General features: G+C 49.2%; 1 long non-coding RNA gene across 5 annotated transcripts in view; it reads left to right on the forward strand.

Annotated features, from left to right (window-relative positions):
- LOC147690193 (uncharacterized) overlaps window positions 1–19,549 on the forward strand; it is a 1,258,182-nt gene that overhangs the window by 153,557 nt on the left and 1,085,076 nt on the right. Inside the window, exons 3-4 of one of the 5 annotated variants that reach the window (XR_015299938.1) lie at window positions 299–412; window positions 4,011–4,322. The exons of the other annotated variants lie outside the window; for them this stretch is intronic. This is a non-coding gene — a long non-coding RNA (uncharacterized LOC147690193). Of the gene's footprint in view, window positions 1–298; window positions 413–4,010; window positions 4,323–19,549 lie in introns of those variants that run through there. 5 annotated transcript variants of the gene reach the window in all.

The following is a 19,549-nucleotide window of genomic DNA, read 5'->3' on the forward strand; positions in this document are numbered from 1 at the left end:
TTTCAACTTGTACACAGCGCTCAGGCAGTAGCAGTATGAGCTTGTGTGGGCTCAAAGGCTTCTTAGTTCTTTCTAGCTAAAATGTGTGCGCGGCTCAGGCTAACTTACCAAAGAGACTAGCATGACCCTAGAGACCATAACACTACTAGTGTCTACTCTACTCTAGTAGTACCAGATTTGTACTAGTGATGTCTGTTGTATGTGTATGTATTTACCTTTTGTTTGAATCTTGCTAGTGAAAAACAATAAATAGGGGGAGGTGTATATGGCATCTAAAAATGTGTAATGTTTTTTCTAGGCGTACTACCATCCACCAGTGCCGGGGAAAGCGGCGATGGCGACGCGGCCATTCCGGAGGGGGCAGGAGATGTGGTACCTGCAGGGGGTGAGATAGTAGTAGTGGCGGGCGGTGGTAAGTAATCCTTACTTATTGACATTACACTCGCTGCAAGGGTGTACAGTACACTTTACTGTTGAAACTTAAGAGAGGTTTTTGTGAACAACGGTTGAAGAAGACACCCTTTTACTTAGCATTATCAATAGCGGCGGGAGTTCAGTAACCAATGGCCTCTTCTATTTGACTTTAACTTAGCTGTGAAAGTTTTATGGAGAAGACTAAAAGTCAGATTAGATGACCTTGATGGGTGGGTTGAACGAAAATGGAAAGAAGGGTGGAAGGAGGAAGGATGGGCGTGATGTGATATTTACGACTGGCAGAGAAGGATACGTGGGATGCATGCATAGCTGGCTGATAGGAATCAGATGCATGGGTGGTTAAAGGATGGGTGGAAGGTGAAAGAAAAGATGTCTGCCTTGGTGGGTGAAACTGTATGAGTGGAAGATAGCAAGAATCCTCAGTGGTGTTTGGGTAAAACTCTAAGCCAAGGCAAGCAAGGAAGGAAAGGACACATAGGTGGTGGTTTAAAAAAAAAAGAATAAATGTTTGTTGGTGAATCAAACTAAGGGTTGTTGAGAGATTAAGAAGAATGATAGTTGTTTACTTTGAATGGTTGGATGCCTGGATGGTATCATCATAGATAGCATAGGCGGAGACTGTCACTAGATAAAGAGTCTTAATTTGAAGAGACTGTAAAAGAAACCGCGCCATAATAAACTTATGAAAGAACCTCCCCTTAACAATGAAGATCCATGTCTGGCGAACCAGGCTTATGAGAACTGGATCCTGCACTCCCTCGAAACTATCCTCCCCCTTAAGAAATCAACGTAAAACGTCCCCATAAAACAGGACCTTGGTACTCGGAGGCCCTCAGGAACAAAAAGCGCCAATGCCGAAAAATTGAAAGAAAATGGAGTTCAGACTACACAATGGAGGATAAAACTCGATATCGAGAGGAAATAAAAGCCTACAAAAAGGAAGTAAAAGCTGCTCAAGCGGCATACTTTTCTGACAAGATCCTAGCTGCAAAATCTAAACCCAGGGAAATCTTTCAAACTCTGCAAAAACTTACAAAACCACCTCCCCCCAGTGTATATGAGGAAAAATCTGTTTCCCAATGCAATGACCTGGTGGAATTTTTCTCAGCCAAAGTAAATAAAATATACACTTCCTTCCCCTGCACTACTACTCCTCTGATAGCTCAGGGTAAAACCAGGGGGACAGACCCCGTTCTAACCTCTTCAACCACGCTTGACCACTTTCCTTGCATGGATCTCAAAGTGGTAGAGTCCATGGCTCGGAAAGTAAAATCCAGATCTCCAACTGACCCGGCACCCCCAGAAGCCATGTTGCTAGCATCTCAGGCTGTCCTACCTGTCATCAAGAAACCTCCTGAACGCTTCCATCGCTTCTGGCATCGTCCCTCCTGCCTGGAAACAAGCGATGGTCCGAGCACTGATAAAGAAGCCAAACCTGCTACCCTGGGTGAGTAAAATCGTGGAGAAGTATGTCAATCTCCAGCTGGTTAGCTTTCTTGAAGATAACCAGCTGCTAGATACCACCCAGACAGGGTTCAGACCTAAGCACGGAACAGAGTCCGCCCTCCTAATGGTCATCGAGGAGTCCAGGAAAATTCTTTATCAGGGAGGATCAGTGGCAGTGATCCTCCTTGATCTCAGCGCGGCGTTCGACACGGTCAGTCATAACACTCTACTGAACCGTCTTTCGAATGTCGCATTGTGGACAAGGCCTGGCTCTGGTTAAAATCTTTTCTAAGCAACAGGTCGTTCCAAGTGTTTGACGGACAGACAGTGTCTTCCAGCATGCCCCTGAAGTGTGGAGTCCCCCAGGGCTCCTCTTTAAGCCCCGCGCTTTTTAATATCTACATGAGGCCACTGGCTGAGGTAGTTAAGATCATTTCCTATGCGGACGACACCCAGTTGGTGGTCTCATTAGCGCAGGAGGCTCAACAACCACTTTCAGGCGGACTAACAAAATGCTTGGAGGAGGTGAAGGCCTGGATGACTCTGTCATCGTTAAAGCTCAATGGTGACAAAACGGAGCTTATGCTCCTGGGCCCTGCTGACCCCACCCTCTTCAACTCACTATGGCCCACCTGTCTAGGCCCCCCCCCCCGGCTCCGAAGGAAAACATCAAAAGCCAGGGGTATGGCTGGACAGGAGCCTTTCACTTAACACCCAGGTCACAAAGCTCTCAGCCACCTGCTTTGGACTGCTCAGGACACTGAAGAAAGTTCTTCCTTTGCTCCCAATGGAGGCAAAGCAGATAGCCATACAGGGCCTGATACAGTCACGATTGGACTCCAACAACTCCCTCTATCTGAGTGCTCCAGAGTACACACTAAAGAGACTACAGCTAGTACAAAACTGCGCTGCCCGCACTCTACTGCAGATCCCATGAAGAATGCCAGTTATAGCGGCACTGACCAGCCTACACTGGCTCCCAGTGCGTAAGAGAGTCACTTTTAAGGCAATGTGTATTGCTCACCAGGCCTTCTGGGACTCGGGACCTCAAATCACTCGTAGCCTAGTAAGCCAGTACCGTCCAGGCAGAGACCTGCGATCTAGCCAGGCTTTTATGGCAACAGTCCCTAGAATAAAAAGGACAAGATCGGGTGGAAGGATGTTTGCCTTCAACGCCGCCAAGATCTGGAACTCCCTCCCTCTTCATTTGAGATCCAACCCTGACCTCGCCTCTTTCCGCAAACAACTAAAAACACACCTGTTCAATTCTCCTCAATAAAACTCAGCTCTCCTTCCCTCTTTTCCTGGTCTGCAACCTCACTCACCCTACCAACAGGTTCCTCTAGCGTTTGGACGCCTCAGGGCAGCAATTCGCGCTCTATAAATTCACTTTCATTCATTCATTTCATTCAGATTAGCAAAGCTGAGGAGAATCTAAGTTGTTTTTTCAGAATACTCCCTTGACCCACAGTAGTTTACAAGCACAGCATATATATTGTGTATGTATGTAGTAGTTTTTATCAAGCGCCTTCCTCCGACTCAGAGGACAACTCTATACCTATGTTAATTTTTTTCCGACTGTGTCAGGCAGTCTGCCATTGGTGGCCTATCGGCTGGTTACACAATCAATCAAAACAAAGTACCTCATGTCGCCCCATATATAAGCAATGATCATTGGATCAGATATCATCTGCCTCTTTCTAGTAGTCAGGGCAGGGTGAAGGTGACATGAAGCAGTTGCCCTTGATGTAACAGAGTATGGCTAGTGCCACCTGTAATAGAAAAATACAAGCTTCCCCAGCTGCTGTCTGTGTCATGACTCTAGTATGTTTGTCTTGGGCGCGAGCTGACTGAGCTGGCATGCCGGCTACAAAGTTACGTTAATTTGGCGAAACAAGAGAGAAGAAGAAGACTAATGTACTGTGTACCCAAGTTCATACATAGTGCTAGTATAAGGACAGAAACTCCCACAAATGTTAGAGGCCGAGGAAGTGGGATGATAGATACATACCACAAATGTTATGTACTGTGCTTGCTAGTGCTACTGTGCCACTATGTGTTGAATTAATTTGTGTTACTGTTTTGCTAAGAGTATTGGTTAATAGTTATTATTTCCTTTCTTGATATAGCTACTCCTTCCCAAGCAAAACCATCCAGGAAGGAGTTGACAGCCAAAGCCCGGCGCCGGAAACTGGAGGCCATCTGCCAAGAATACTGGTAGCTGGTGGTTCTGGCGGAGGAAGAGGAGGAGGCGGCAGCAGCTGCAGCCTCCTCCAATGACCCGGGCCCCAGTCAGGCCCCTCCAGTTGTATGGCGCCACGGTCAGGCAGCCGCCCGCCGACAAACTTCAATATCCAGCACTGCTGACCCCGTGTGGTTGCAACTGCAAGGCATATGCGCGCCACATGCTCCTCTGGAATGCACACCTAGAGGATCAGGCAGAGGAGCTGAAGAAGAACTTCAAGGTCTTGGAGAGGGAAATCTGAATACTCAGAGCCCGGCAATGACTTGACTCCATTGCATTGCCCCTTTTTAAATCCTTTTTTTGGGTGGGTGGGAATTCGGTGTTGCATTGGGGTTTATAGACATTTTCGATATTGATTGGACTTAATCATTTTGGACATTGGAGAGGGAGAGGGGTGGGTCGGGTGTTGTGGGATTTTTTTACATAGTTTATTTTTGTTAGGGTATTAAATTATATTTCTACTTAAACATAGCAATACGTTGTTATATTGTGGGGGGGGCGTACTGTTTTACCTTAGTCACAACATGGTTTCCTTGCTGCTGCAGGCAGTGTTGGATTTAATAATCTGACAGTTTTGTAACACACAAACAGATAGATGCGGTAGCCCTCACTGAATGACTTGTCCTGCTAGTACTGTCAGTCTCTCCTCCTAGTCTATGCATTCTGCAACTGGACTCAAAGAGGTGTGTGAAATAGAATTTATGAAAACATTTCAATTATTAATCATGCCTCCCCCAAACTTCTTCTCTTATCTGTGCTTCATGTTTAACTTAGGCCCAGTGATGGCTGCATGGTGATGATGGTTTTCTTTCCCGACATGCCATGGTAGTGGTGGTAGTAGTAGTAGACACTGGCAGTAGAATTTGCAAAAAAAGAAAATTTAGAATGAAGTACAGTACAGAACTTACTGCCAAACAACAATATGCCAAAATACAATAAAACTTATGGTGGCAGGGATAGCCTAGTACATAGAGTTACAACAAACTCTAAACTTGTGTCGCAAGTCACTCGACTAGGCCTACAGTACACTCGACACAAGTGTAACCGTTAGTGCTGTGTAGGCGGATGGCAACAAATCCAATCGACGCCGGCAATTAATGCTGATGGATTAGGTTGCTTTGGTCACAAAAATACCTCGCAAATATACTGCTCATGGGTGGGCAAGCAGAAGAAGATCCTCCCCCTGCCTTGAAATTAAATTACTGTTTCTTTTGCCAAATCCGCCCCAGCAAGCGTGTGATAAAATATTGGTGTACAGTTAATTTAGTCACACTTCAATAAGTCACACAGCCCGGGGGAAGAGGATTCGGATTTGATGATTGGTTGGGAAGGGGGTTTTGGGAAAAGGTTTGATAAAGAAAAACAGTACGCATGGACAAACAATAAAACACAATCTTTGTAGACTATAATATCCATAAATCTGTTAAGGGAGAAAAGGGAAATGCATGCATGATGATGATAACTTGATGGTTTATGATAAGTTTTAAGTAGTACTTACTAATTCACTAATTCTAGACAAATAGACAGTACAGGGCAGCTATATATTAATTATATGCAATTTGCCATGCCTGTCTGCCCTCAGAGAGACCCAGATTACATACAGTTTGTGTTTAGTTGTACCGGGCTTACTTTTAAACAAAGAACATTTAAAACTATCTGTAGGGATGAATTATAAGCAGAGAGCAAACATAATAATAATAATAATAACAACATACTGTAGTAAATGATTGAAGACAAAAAAAGGAATCAAATTATTTAAAAGATGATGAAAGTTGATACTGTTTCTGTGCTATCCTGGTAAAAAAATAGGGAGTTGCATCTCGGCATTCCGCTTGGTCCTCCCTTCCATGGATGCTTTGTCCATCAATCTTGGGTGACGGTGCTGACACCACTGCCTGCCTGGCAGAAGTAGATTAATTGGTAAGGTAAGTGTGCATTGTTTTCTGAAGTATAGCACAGGGTCAAGTCAAGTCAAGTCAAAATATTTATATAGCGCACTATATACCCAGAGGGTCTCAGGCGCTTGAAGAAGGGTGGGGAATTACTTGTCGAATATCCAAGTTTTAAGTTGCTTTCTGAATGCTAGGTGGTTCTGAGTGAGACGAAGGTGAGTGGGAAGTGAGTTCCAGGTCTTAGCTGCCAGGTAGGAGAAGGATCTACCTCCCATGGTGGTTTTGTTGATGCGAGGTACGATAGCAAGGGCTTGGTTGGAAGATCGCAGCTGGCGGGGGGGGTGTAGAAGGAGAGTCGTGTGTTGAGGCATTCGGGTCCAAGGTCGTAAAGTGCTTTGTGAGCGTGGGTCAGGAGGCGGAAAGTAATCCTCTTATTGACGGGGAGCCAGTGGAGGTTTTTCAGGTGACCAGAGATGTGTTCTTTGCGCGGAATGTCTAGTATGAGCCTGGCTGAAGCGTTCTGGATGCGTTGGAGTTTTTTCTGGAGTTTAGCTGTGGTACCGGCGTATAGGGTGTTTCCGTAGTCCAGGCGGCTCGTGACTAGTGCGTGGGTGACCGTTTTTCTAGTTTCGGTGGGGATCCAGCGAAATGTTTTTTTGAGCATGCGAAGAATGTTGAAGCAGGATGATAAAAACGGCGTTGATTTTTCTGGTCATCGAGAGTGAGGAGTCCAGGATGACGCCCAGGTTTCGTGCGTGGTTCGTCGGGATGGGTGCTTTTCCAAGGGCCTCTGGCCACCAAGAGTCATCCCAGGCGGAGGGGGAGGTGCCTAGGATGAGGACTTCTGTTTTGTCTGAGTTCAGTTTCAGACGGCTGTGCTTCATCCACTCGGCTACATCTTTCATTCCTTCGTGTAAGTTGGTTTTGGCGGTGTTAGGGTCTTTGGTGAGTGAAAGGATCAGTTGAGTGTCGTCAGCGTAGGAGATGATGTTGAGATTGTGTTGGCGAGCGATGTCCGCAAGGGGGCTCATGTAAACGTTGAAGAGGGTGGGGCTGAGTGACGATCCTTGTGGCACGCCGCAGATGACTTCAGAGGCCTCTGACTTGAATGGTGGTAGGCGGACTCTCTGGGTTCTTCCGGTGAGGAACGAGGTGATCCATTGCAATGCTTTTCCTTGGATTCCGACGTTTCTTAGGCGCTGTAGAAGGGTGTTATGACAGACTGTGTCGAAGGCAGCGGAGAGGTCGAGGAGGATGAGGGCGACTGTGTCTCCATTGTCTAGTAGAGTTCGAATATCGTCTGTTGCTGCGATAAGTGCGGTCTCAGTGCTGTGTTTGGCTCGGAAGCCGGATTGTGAGGAGTCGAGGGATTTGTTGGTTTCGAGGAAGGTGGCGAGCTGGTTGTTGACGGCTTTCTCGATGACTTTGGCCGGGAATGGAAGAAGCGAGATGGGGCGGTAGTTTTTGAGTTCGGTGGGGTCAGCTGTGGGTTTTTTCAGAAGGGCGCTGAGTTCTGCGTGTTTCCAGCTTTCCGGGAAGGTGGCGGAGTTGAGGGAGCAGTTGATGACATCTCGGAGGTGTGGTGCTATGATGGAGTTTGCTTTGTTGAAGATGTGGTGAGGGCATGGGTCAGTTGGGGAACCTGAGTGGATGGAGTTCATCAGGCGGATGGTGTCCTCAGTGGAGATTGGGTTCCAGTCGTTAAGGATGTTCAAGGGGGGTGAAGGTCCTGCAGCAGGTTGGGTGGGTTGGTCGCCGGGTCGGTTGTCGAAGCTGTTGTGGATGTCAGCGATTTTGTTGTGGAAGAAGGAAGCTAGGGAGTCGCAGAGGGCTTGGGAGGGGGTGATGTCGTTGGAGTTGGCTGATGGGTTGGTAAATTCTTTGACGATGTTGAATAATTCCTTGCTGTTGTGAGCGTTGTTAACTAGTCGGTCTTTGAATGCGGCTTTCTTGGCAGTCCGTATTAGTTGGTGGTGGCGTTTTTGAATGCTTCTCTGGTGCTGGTGTTTGGGTCTTTTTTCCAGGCCTTCTCGAGGGATCGACAGAGTTTCTTCGATTTCTTAAGATCATCGTTGAACCAGGAGGCGTTTTTGGTGCCTGGTTTGATTTTACGTTTTTTCAACGGTGCTAGGATGTCGGTGCTGTTGGATAGCCATTGGGTGAGGTTAATGGCTGCTTGGTCGGGGTTTGAGGAGTGGGCGGGGGGGTTTAGAAGAAGCGATGAGGAGATCTGGTCGGTGGTGATTTTGTTCCAGTTTCTTCGCAGGGTGGGTTGAGGATGGTTGTGGATTGTGGTCTTATTGTAGGTAAAGTGAACGCAGCTGTGGTCCGTCCAATGAAGAGCTGTGGTGTGGCTGAATGAGACATGTTTGCTGGAGGTGAAGATGGGGTCGAGCGTATGACCTGCGATGTGGGTGGGTGTAGTGACAAGTTGTTTGAGTCCAAGAAAACTTTCAGAGGCGGCATGGATGCATCATGTCTACTCTAGTCTGTTTCCAGCATTAACCTGCAACAAGAACAGGTCAGAGCATGCCCACGGTGACAGCACCCTTTGCACATCCTCCATTTAGCGTACATTTTTTGACAGATTTGGACAAAGCACATATCCAGCAACATAGCATTTTACAATTTATGTGGCTAAATCAATTCACCACTGTCAGTCATACCACACTACACTCAACTCCACCGCTACACAGACATTTAGGTCTGCTGTGGTTGTTGTTGACTTATTTACCTTTTATGCCAGGCATGACACGTCCTGACTTATTCCATCAATTGTCTCCGATCCTACTGAGTGACTGCGAAGATACTATATCACTGTGATCATCATGATGTTGTTGTTCAACCCAGTCTGCAGTGTACCGAGTGAGTCCAGATTCCATATTCAAAAATGCAAAGGATCACCCTGCAGTAGACGTACAATTTTGTTATTAAATAGCAAGAGTGGAAATATTGACTTGCGTCACTGTTAGTGTGTAGATTAAATACTAGTACACTTTGACTTCACTTCATGCACAACAAACAACAACAACACAAACACCAATCACTCAGAGTCGGTATCCAATGCATGCAATTCATTACCTGTTCCTTCTAAGTGAAGGAGCAGTCTCTCTTGCCATCATCATCATGGTGTTTTCCAACTAAGTGTGCAGTGTACAGATTGAGTCCCCTTTCTAAATTCAAAATGCAATGTATCGGCCTGCAGTAGAAGTACAAATTTGTTATAAAAAATACAGGAAGGGAAAAATTGCCTTGAGTTACTTTTAGTATGTAGATTACATATAGTACGCAATGAATTTACTTAATGCACAACAAACAACAACAACACAAATCACTCAGTCAGCGTTCAATGCATGGCATCATTCATTACCTGTTCCTTCTCATCTTCAGTTAATGGTCTCTCTTGGCTCAGAAAGGAGGATAGCTATAGTAGTCATTATCATGTTCCACTTCTTTTGGATGAACTCAACGAGGAAAGATTTTCTTTTTTCTTGTATTATGCATCATCCAATCATCATCTGGCTTGAGGGCAATGGATTTAGGAGGATAGAGGAGCAGGGTTCGAAGGAGCGGACTGTGAAATGCAGACAGCTGAAACTCATATATGGCAATAAAAAGATTAGAAGACGGCGGTGATGGATTTGTTGTGATTCAAAGTTTCTAACCAGAAAGACAGACACGCAAATAAAACTAAATAAGGGAGGAAGACAGTAAGAAGTGAAAGCCTAATTGTCAGGGAAGTATAGCTCGTCCTCAAACTCGGGGGTTCAACCAGAAGTAGGTAAACATTATCTAACACACTACTTCCATCACCTGAGCCGCTGTCCTCCTCTTTCTCCCTTGATTCATGTATTGTGTAATATGGTGGTATAAAGTGCGGATTCATTTTGATCATGGTTAACCTATCCACGTTTTTGGGTGAGAGACTGGTCCTTCTCACTGTTGCATTGGAACCAGCAGCACTGAAAACACGTTCAGAAGAGACACTTGCAACAGGGCAAGTCAGATAGTTTATCGCCAGCCCGCTGAGCAGTGGCCCTTGGCCCCTTTTTCCATACCTATACCGCAATGGGTTTTGATCAATGTACACCTCTGAGGGGTCGTCCAGATGGGCCTGGACCATCTGCTAAATGTTCGGGGGTGCCACACTTTGTTCGGGCTCTTTTGTCTTTACATCAGCACTGGACCTACCAAGTCCTTGCTGTAAATACCAATCATTTAACGATTTTACTGGGGCTAATAAACCGGTTCTTGCTGTTGTCTATAGTGTTGGTGAGTGTTCTGAGCCAAACGCACTGCCTTCAGGCTCTGAAGTTGAACTTGATACCGGATGCCCTGCCTCAGCACTTGTTGTGGGTTTATCTAACGGGCTTTTAATTACCAGCCGTTAATTATCCAACCTACTGGCTGCCTCAGCTATCCAGGTTTTGTACCGGGCAACATCCATTTCTGAAAAAGGAATTAATGTCTTACTTTTCAGTGCCGATTTTGACAGTGGATCCAGAATTGTAGCACACATGTAATGTTCTTTTGACAAAATCTTATTTTGCACCCTTGTACTGTCAGCTAAGCGACGGGCTAAGCTCTCCACGAACTCATATACTTCTTTTTTTCCTCTACCCTTTTTTATGCTTCAGATACCTCCTTCAGCTGTTGCTCTAGCATTTGTAATAATGGGATAGCTTGGCCCACAGTAAAATCCTCCTTGCTGACTTCGTGTGAAGACCTCGAAAGGAAGAAGCATCTCAGTCAGGCATTTAACTAGACACCATTGATCCAGCTGAAGGGTCATGCCTTTCACAGTAGCATCCCTTCATTGCATGCCATATTTATTGATTGGCCTGTACTGTTCAAACAGATGGTCAAGCATGTAATAAGTTGAGCTCCGGCATGTTGCCACCTCCTGGATGAGCGCTTTGACAGGTATTCTATAGTCACGTTGAATGATCCTCAGCTGCTTCCAAGCTTTAAAAAATAGCTGAAATGAGTGCATATTCTTCAAGGGTGGTCAGTAAGTTGCTGACTATGGCTTCTTTTTTCAGAAAGTCTTGAACTATAATATTAATGCAGTGCGCCAAACAAGGGACCCTGAAATAGGAACCAAACGCCATGGCCTTAAGTACAGTACTGCAATTATCTGTGGAAAGAAAACCCATCTTAAGCTCTCTTGGGCACATCCATTTAAAAACCTTGCTGTGAAACTCTTCCAAAATGTTTACAGCACTGTGAGATTTCACCATGGCGAACATGGCTACAGTTGCATGTTTCCGAGTAGCTTTAAAAATCTCAGCTGTGTCAACAGAACCTACTTCAGATAGCTTATCTCTAACCACCACAAAAGAGACCCAGTGTGCAGTGATAAACATGTAATCAGTGCTTGGCAACTGGTCCACATGTCTAATATCAGGTGGATATTGTGAACAGCACTCTGCGGCAAAGCTTGTTCAACCAGTTCCAGCACATCATGATGTAGTGCTGCAACAGCAACTCTGGCAAAATAGGACTTTCTGGGAACCTTCCATTTAGGGCAGATGGCTGACACAAATTCAAAGTAACCCACCCCTTCCACAAATGAAAAAGGGAGAAAGTCCAGCACTAACATTTTAGCAAGCTTCGCATTGTACAACGGTGCCGTTGGGTGTTTGCCTTGGTACTGCCCCTCTGACCTAAGCATGCTCTCAATGGTAGGCTGGATTATTTTCCTTTGTGGTGCAGATGTTTTCTTAAATCCAGGTAGGCTCAACAAGGCACTTTGTTTCATTGCAGTACTCAGTCGCCTTGGTATCTCAGTCTGACTCTGAATATGGCTCTTACTGCTGTGCTACTGAGTTATTGCTGAGGATGTGGTCCACTACACTGCTGGGAACAGGGCCCAGAAATGTCTCCCTCTTGTTTTTTTTTAAATATATTTTTATTGCAGGAATTAGCCAAAGTTACATGACAGATAAGCGAAAAAGTTGTAGTGAAAACTAAAAACAACCAATCCCCCGTGAAGAAACAACTGGTGTACACAGCCATTCAGCTCACAACCCGAGGGTCGGGCGGCGTCTACTATACAGTCGCATATGGGGATCCGGCATACTGCTGAGGTTGATCTGGATAAACGGGCGATCTTCATCTGCTTTTCTAAATCATCCTAAAAGAAAAACTCCCCCAACACCCACTCAGCCCAACCCCTCCCCCCACCCAGCCACGCCATCAGCTTGGTGTAAGTGTGAAAAGAGCTTGTGGGAAAGAAGCGTAATGAATTGTGTAGAGACCAGTGTTATGGGGACCTAATGGGACTCAGGTTGTGCTGCGTCATCACTCTCGGAATCGCTGGAAGCGCTATAATCTCGCAGGGCCTGCACTAACGTCTCCCATTCCAATGCAGCTTCTAGCGCCCTCTCATTCTGCTGTCGCCCTGCCAGCTGGTATCTCAGGGTGCTCTCCCCTGTGGCCCACTTCAGGAGTTTGTTGTGCCATTTAGCTCCCGTTGGACCAGCTCTTGCCTTCCAATGCCTGGTTATTTCCCTTTTTGCGAGGATAAGCCCTAGGTCAATACATTTACTAGAGATTTTGTTTTTAGGGGTATGAGGGAACCAGTGTAGGATCCCCACCGCTGCGTCGAAAGTCAAGGTTCTCCCAGTGACCCCATTGAGGGTGTCCTCTATCAGGAGCCAGTAGGAGGACAGCGCTGGGCAGGACCACAGCATGTGTATGAGGTCCGCCGCGGGTGTTCGGCATCTGGGACAGGCCGCCGTGTCCGTGGCGAAGTATTGTTGGATTTTCACCGGAGTCAGGTAGGCCCTATGAAGTACATAAAAATGAACCAATTGAAACCGGGCGTGGCGTGTGCCTTTCCAGGCTCGACGCATCAGCTGTGCCCACGTCGTTTCTGGTATATCTTTCCCTATGTCGATTTCCCAGCGGTTCCGCAGTACGGCAAGCGGGGGCAGACCCTCATTAATTAATCTATTATATAAACACGTGACTGCCTTGACCGTCCCCGCGGACATCATAACATATTGGCACACCGATGATGTTGGTGGCTCCTCCATACACCTCTTCCAGTGCATCTGAATTGCCCTAATTATAGCTGTATGAAGTAGGAAGTCGCCTCGGGGAACGTCAAATCGGTCCAGAATATCCTGGAAGGGCAACAACACTCCATCTTCATAAAGATCTCCCACTAACTGCAACCCTGCATCTTCCCAATGCCTTAAGCGCGACCAGTCACCACCGTGTGGCAAGGCCGTTAACATCCCCAATGGAATCTCCGGAGCGTATGGGTGTTTCAGCTCCCCCCGGGCGTGGGCGCGATTCCAGCACAGCCGTATAGTCCGTTCCTCGAGCGTGAGGTCTTGCAGAGCTAAGCGCTGGCGCAATGCAATGTAGGAAATAACGTGTCTGGGCATTCCCCTGCCTCTCCCTTCCTCCGGGCCTCGGAACTCTCTCGCTACTTCCTGGGTGAAGGTTTGCAGCTGGGCCGCCAAATAGTATTTTTCAAAATCCGGCACCGCTAGGCCGCCCTCCGATTTCGGTCTCATCAGGGTCTTGAGTCCCACCCTTCGGCGGCCCGACCCCCAGAGGAACCCCACCACCATGGATCTCAGGAGCCGGAAGGTGGCCGGCGGAACCCAAATCGGGAGCGCTCTAAAATAATAAATTAGCCGGGGTAGTGCCACCATTTTCAACAGTGCTATTCGCCCAGTACCGAAAGCGGCAGGGTGGCCCAGAAATCCATGCTGCCTCGCAGTGCACGAATGCAGCGGGCTATATTGCCGTCCAGAAGATCGGCGGTGTCATGGTATACATATACCCCCAGGTATTTGAGGCAGCTAGGTTCCCATCTGATCTCTCTAGTGGTGTCGGGTCTAGGCTCTCCCCTCCGAACCGGAAATAGGCAAGTCTTGGCCCAATTCACCTTGAGGCCCGAGATCTCCTCGAAGGTCGTGAGAGCCTCCTCGGCCCCATCCAGAGCGTTACCCGAATCCTCAAGAAAGAGCAGCAGGTCATCGGCATACAGACAGATGTATTGCTGTCCAGTTAAGGTCCGTAATCCGCCGAAATAAGCTCCGGTCCGGACCGATAACGCTAGCGGTTCCACCGCGAGCGCGAGGAGCAGGGGGGATAACGAGCAACCCTGTCTTGTGCCTCGCTCCACTGGGTATTGTTGAGAGACCAGCGGGCCCGCCCTCACCCTGGCCGACGCCGAGGCATAAAGCACCATGGTCCATCTGACAAATCCCTCTCCCAGACCGAACCGCTGTAGTACTCTACGCAAATGTTCCCATTCTAGGCTGTCGAAGGCTTTTTCCAAATCAACCGATAGGACCAAGGGGCAAGAGACCTCCGTATGTGGTTCCTCCAGCAGACGGAATAAGCAACGAATATTCATGGTGGTATTGCGTTTAGGGATAAATCCTGCCTGGTCCTCATGCACCAAGGAACGCATGTGCCCCAGCAGCCTCGATGCCAATATACTGCTCAGGATCTTATAATCCACCGTTAGCATTGATAACGGTCGATAGGACGCCGGGTCACCGGACTCCCTACCAGGTTTGAGGAGGGGGACTACCAAGGCTTCGCACATCGAGCCGGGGAGGCGCCCCAAACGTTTCGCTTCCTTGTAGACTATTAGTAGTCGGGGTGCCAATAGATCTACGTAGGTGGAATAAAATTCAACCGGGAGCCCATCGAGGCCTGGGGTCTTGTTTCTCGCCATCCCTTTTATGGCGCTACGGATCTCCCCAATTTCAATATCGGTGCCCAGGGCCTTCGCTATGTCAGGTTCCAGTGCGGGAATCTCTAAGGATTGTAAATAATCATCGATCAGGGTAGGAGCACGGGTCAGCCTACTACGGTACAGCCGTTCATAGTAGCGCAAGTAGCAATCGAGTATCTCCGGTTGGGTATGCACCTCAAGTCCCTCCGCGGTGCACATGGACACCGTCGGGGAAGTCCGGCGCGTGGGATTGGCCAACCAAGCTAAGAGCGCGCCCGACTTGTCTCCTTCGGTGAGCGATCTTGTAACATAGGCCTTATAATCGAAACATCGCAATCGTTCGACCTCCACCGCCACTGCCTCTCTCGCTGCAGCAGTACGTTCCTGAAGTTCTGGGTGGCCGGGGCGGCGAAGCTCCATCTCGCGGAGCTTCCGGTCCGCGTTGGCCAGGTCATCAAGGATGACACAACGCATTCCCACTTTCTTGGATATACAGTAGCCCCTGATCACCACCTTTAAAGCGTCCCACTCCGAGGCCCTCGACCCAGCAGTGCCCCCATTAGTCACAAAATAATCAGTTATTTTATCCTCTAGGTCCGCCTTGAAGACTATATCTTCTAATATCTCGGGCGCAGTTTCCAAGTAGGTATGCTGGGGACCCCGGGAAACCAACTGAAATCCGCTAATAGGGGGTTGTGATCCGAGATGGTCCTAGCCAAATATTCAGATCGCACGGTCGCGGACACCAATTCCGCCGACCCCAGAAACCCGTCCAGTCTCACATGTAATTCGTGCATACCAGAAAAGTACGAACAATCTCTAGTATAGGGGTGCTGTGCACGCCAAATGCTGTCAGCCCCCATTGAGCCTGCCATTCCTTCCTGCCTTTAGCTACTCGTCGGACCGGGGAGTCCGGAAGGGGGGGGTGTGAACGATCGATGTCGACATCCACCACCGAATTAAAATCCCCTCCCAGCAGGAGGGTCCCCGACAGGAAATGGGCCAAGGAGCCCGACAGCCCGGACAGGAAGGCGAGCTGGTCCACGTTAGGCGCATAAATGCAACAAATATTCAGTGCCCTACCCCCTAATGTGCCAGAAATGGCCACGTAGCGACCCTCGGGATCCACCACAGATTTGGAAACCTGCAGGGGTGTCCCAGCTCTTACCCAGATCAACACCCCTCTCGTATAAGCTGAATATGTGGTGTAGTAAACCTGCCCTCTCCATCTACGCTGTAGCGCCGCCCCTTCCGCCTTAGTAAGGTGTGTCTCCTGCAGCAACGCTGTTTGCACCCCTCTACGCACTAGATAAGCGTGAATTTTGTGCCGTCTGGACATAGTGTGAAGGCCCCGCACATTCCAAGTGACGCATTTCACAGTAGTAATCTTAGCCATTGTCCCATATTGTCGCATCCTGGTTCCCCCAACAACGCTCAGTCAAAATACGTTCAGTATTCGATTCAACACCAATGGCGGCCATCCCCCCCAGCAACAACAAAACTTCCCCTTGAAACAAACCCCCTCCCACCCACCCCAGAATAGGACCCAAATAGCACCATCCAGTTCCCATCCAAACTGCACCCTCAGTAAACTCCCTTCCCCCAACTAATCCTACGGTAGCCACCATAGGTATGCCTTAAGGGCCGAGTGCGGGCCGGGCGCCAGCAACGGGCCACCGAGTCTCGGGCTACCGAGACTAGACCGAGCACCAAATCGTAAGTATCAGGCAGAGCAAGGCCCCCCAACCCCATCGGTGATTCACGGTCCAGCAGCAACTTCCACCACCTCAACACCTCCCGCGACATTCCCCCACCCAAATGGAATCAGCTCACCCAAGTTCATCCCTGCCCATGATCCAGCATGCCCTCAGCCGAGTCCGGTGTAACCACTGGTAAATTAACACTGTCAGTCTCTGAGTCCTCAGTGTCCGAGTGGGCCCCCTCTCCGCCAGGTTCCGATTCTTCGACGATGGGACCCCCCTGGGCGCCAGACAAGTTGGACACCATCTCCAACACTCCCCGTCGCTCGGCCAAAGTCTCTACCGTCGAGGGCTTGCCCGGTTTACCGCAGCGGCTCCGAAGTCTTTTAGATCGCCGTTGTTGTCCGGGCTCAACGACGCCTGGAAGGAGGAACCGAAGCCATCTTTGCCAGCCCTGTACAGTTCAAGCCAAGCACAAACGTCTTCTGGGGTTTCAAAAAATTGGGTCGTATCATCAAGGATGACGCGGAGCCTCGCTGGAAAGAGGAGAGAGTATTGTATACCCTCGCTCCGCAACTCACGTTTGACCGCTAGGAAGGAGGTCTGCTTACGTTGAGTTTCATAGGTATAGTCCGGGAAAATGTTCACTTGGCTGTTCTCCACCTGGTACGGGCCATTGTGTCTGGCGGCATTGAGGAGCAGATCCCTGTCACGGAAATGCAATAAACGCGCCACCACCGGGTGTGGGGAGCGGCCTTGTTGAGGTGGTCTGGCCGGCACCCTGTGTGCACGCTCCAGGGCATAGAAGGAGGACAGACCCTCCGGCGCCACCACAGTTCGGAGCCAAGATTCCAAATAGGCCACCATGTCTCCATTCTCGATTTTTTCCGGTAGGCCCACTACGCGAATATTGTTCCTCCTGTTAGGCCCTTCAGCGTCCTCCGCCCGTCGTTCCAAGTCACCGATCCGGGTCAGGGCATCCTTCACCGCAGCAGCCAGAGTCTTTTGGGCCGGCTCCAGGACCTTCATCGAGCTCTCTACCTCTTTGACTCTGTCCGAGAGCTTACCATGGTCCGCCCTGAGGAGGCCCAGACTTGTCGCAACCTGGGCGATGTCTTGTTGTAGGGCCGATCGCGTATCTGCGATCGCCTCCAGGATCCTATCGAACTGTTGCTGTAGATGAGGACCTCCAGAACTCTCCGGATCATGTCAATCGTCCTTATCCGGCGCCTCCGTGTCCGAGGCGGCCGGGGTGGTCCCCTTAGGTCCCCTTGGCTTCCCCATGTCGGACGCGCCCTGCAGTGGGAAGCTCGGCAGGCGACCCACCAAATATGGGCGTCGGCTGTTGCTCGCCCGGTGAGCGGCCGCGGTGTAGTGGGCCTTCAAACGTCCCCGATGCAGTGGCGCAGATTTCTGCCACTACGCCGAACTTGAGGGATGAACCACCGCCGAGTCCCTGGAGGCCACCAGGGGGAAAGTGGGGGCGACCACCGCCAATCGACGTGGGTCCTCCGGTCCAAGCGAATTGTGGTCACCAATACAGCCGGGTCTTCCGCAGGGCCACAGTGTAGTGTCGCCTATTAAGTTCCTTGGGGCCAGGTGATTACAGGATCTCAGCGGAGTACGGCTGATCATCTCTGGTGGCTCCACTCTCCTGGCCAAGACCTCCAGCCGCCGGGGATCATCCGGCGCCGAGAAAACCGACTATGAACCCTCCAGGGATGTCTATAGTGTCCGGATACTCCCAGGTCGTCGGATGGATAGTCGTCTCTCCGAGAGATGAGGTGTGGTGAAGGCACACGCGAAGTTGGCAGGCTCTTCCGGGCCGAGGGTCTCGGCAAGTCTATCGAGAAGGCCCGGGCGCCATCTTGAGCTCCGCTCCGCTCCCTCCGCAACTTCGCTTTTCGACCAGAACCATCAATTTTCGGGGTCACTCAGGTGCCTCACCAAGTCGGCCTCAACTCGATCTCCGATTTGTGGGGATCGGGGCGCCCCAAAACCCTCGGAATTCAGGATAAATGTGGGCTCAGTCTCGGAGCCGAGCTCTCAGGTGACCAACGCCATCGGCGCCCAAGCCACGCCCCCCATGTCTCCCTCTTGTTCACCTTCCACCGCGATATCTTCCCCTGATTCTGCATGCCCAACAACAACGGGTTGAGTTTTACTTTTTTCTAAGCGAAGTAGGTGAGCCTCCCACACGATATTGTTGTGTATTTTGAGATGACTTGTTTGGCCTCCGGCACCAATTTGTACCAAGCTTACCCCGCCTAACAGCATTTCGGCAAATTGAGCATATATCAATGTTCTCCTCCTTACTGTTAAACGAAAAGAAGTCCCAAACTGGGGAGGAGAACTTTCTGGCACTGCTGGATGTGCCACTTTCAATACCAGATGAACTGGAGGGTGGGCTTGCAATGTGACTCTGTGCAGCTACACTACCACTACCTACTGAGGTGGTAGTTGAGATGGATGTAGGTCCCTACCAGGCCTTTGCAAATGCAAATATGGAAGCTAGAGGTCGTGGTGGTATTACCTGTGTTGGTGGTAACCGTGCTACATCCCTCGCAGCCATTTTGGATAGGGTCGGGAGTGATGTTCATGACGACTGGCTCGTCATCATCATCATCTTGCACATGTACATCTACCTCCATAACTCTAAGGCTTTCTAGAACCTTCCTTTTACTAGCCTTGTCTTGTGGCGTGCATCACTCTCAGACTGAGCTGGTGGCTTCCAAGTGGCATCTTGATCATCAGAATCAGGGCTTGAAGAAGAAGATGATGGACTAACCCTCCTTTTACTTGCTGGGGGTCTGGAAGACATTGGATCTTCTGAAACAGCGGCTTGCTCCACTTTATCTGCAGGAAGGTCGATTTCCTGAAATGCCCCTACTTCAGGAGGAACAACTACTATTATGGGCTGTTGTTGTGGCTGTTCTTGTGGCTGTTCTTTTGGCTGCTGCTGTTCTTTTGGGTGCTGCTGTTCTTGTGGCTGCTGATGTTCTTGTTGCTGCGCCTGCTGCTGAGTTTCCACTTGCATTGATTGTGTACCACTTTGCGATAATGACATTTTAACATTGCTGCTCGTTAGTAGACTGGCTACCTCTGCAACACTCATGGGCTTGGT

This window comes from Lissotriton vulgaris, chromosome 9 (genome assembly GCF_964263255.1).
Source record: "Lissotriton vulgaris chromosome 9, aLisVul1.2, whole genome shotgun sequence".
In the NCBI taxonomy this organism is placed as follows: domain Eukaryota; kingdom Metazoa; phylum Chordata; class Amphibia; order Caudata; family Salamandridae; genus Lissotriton; species Lissotriton vulgaris.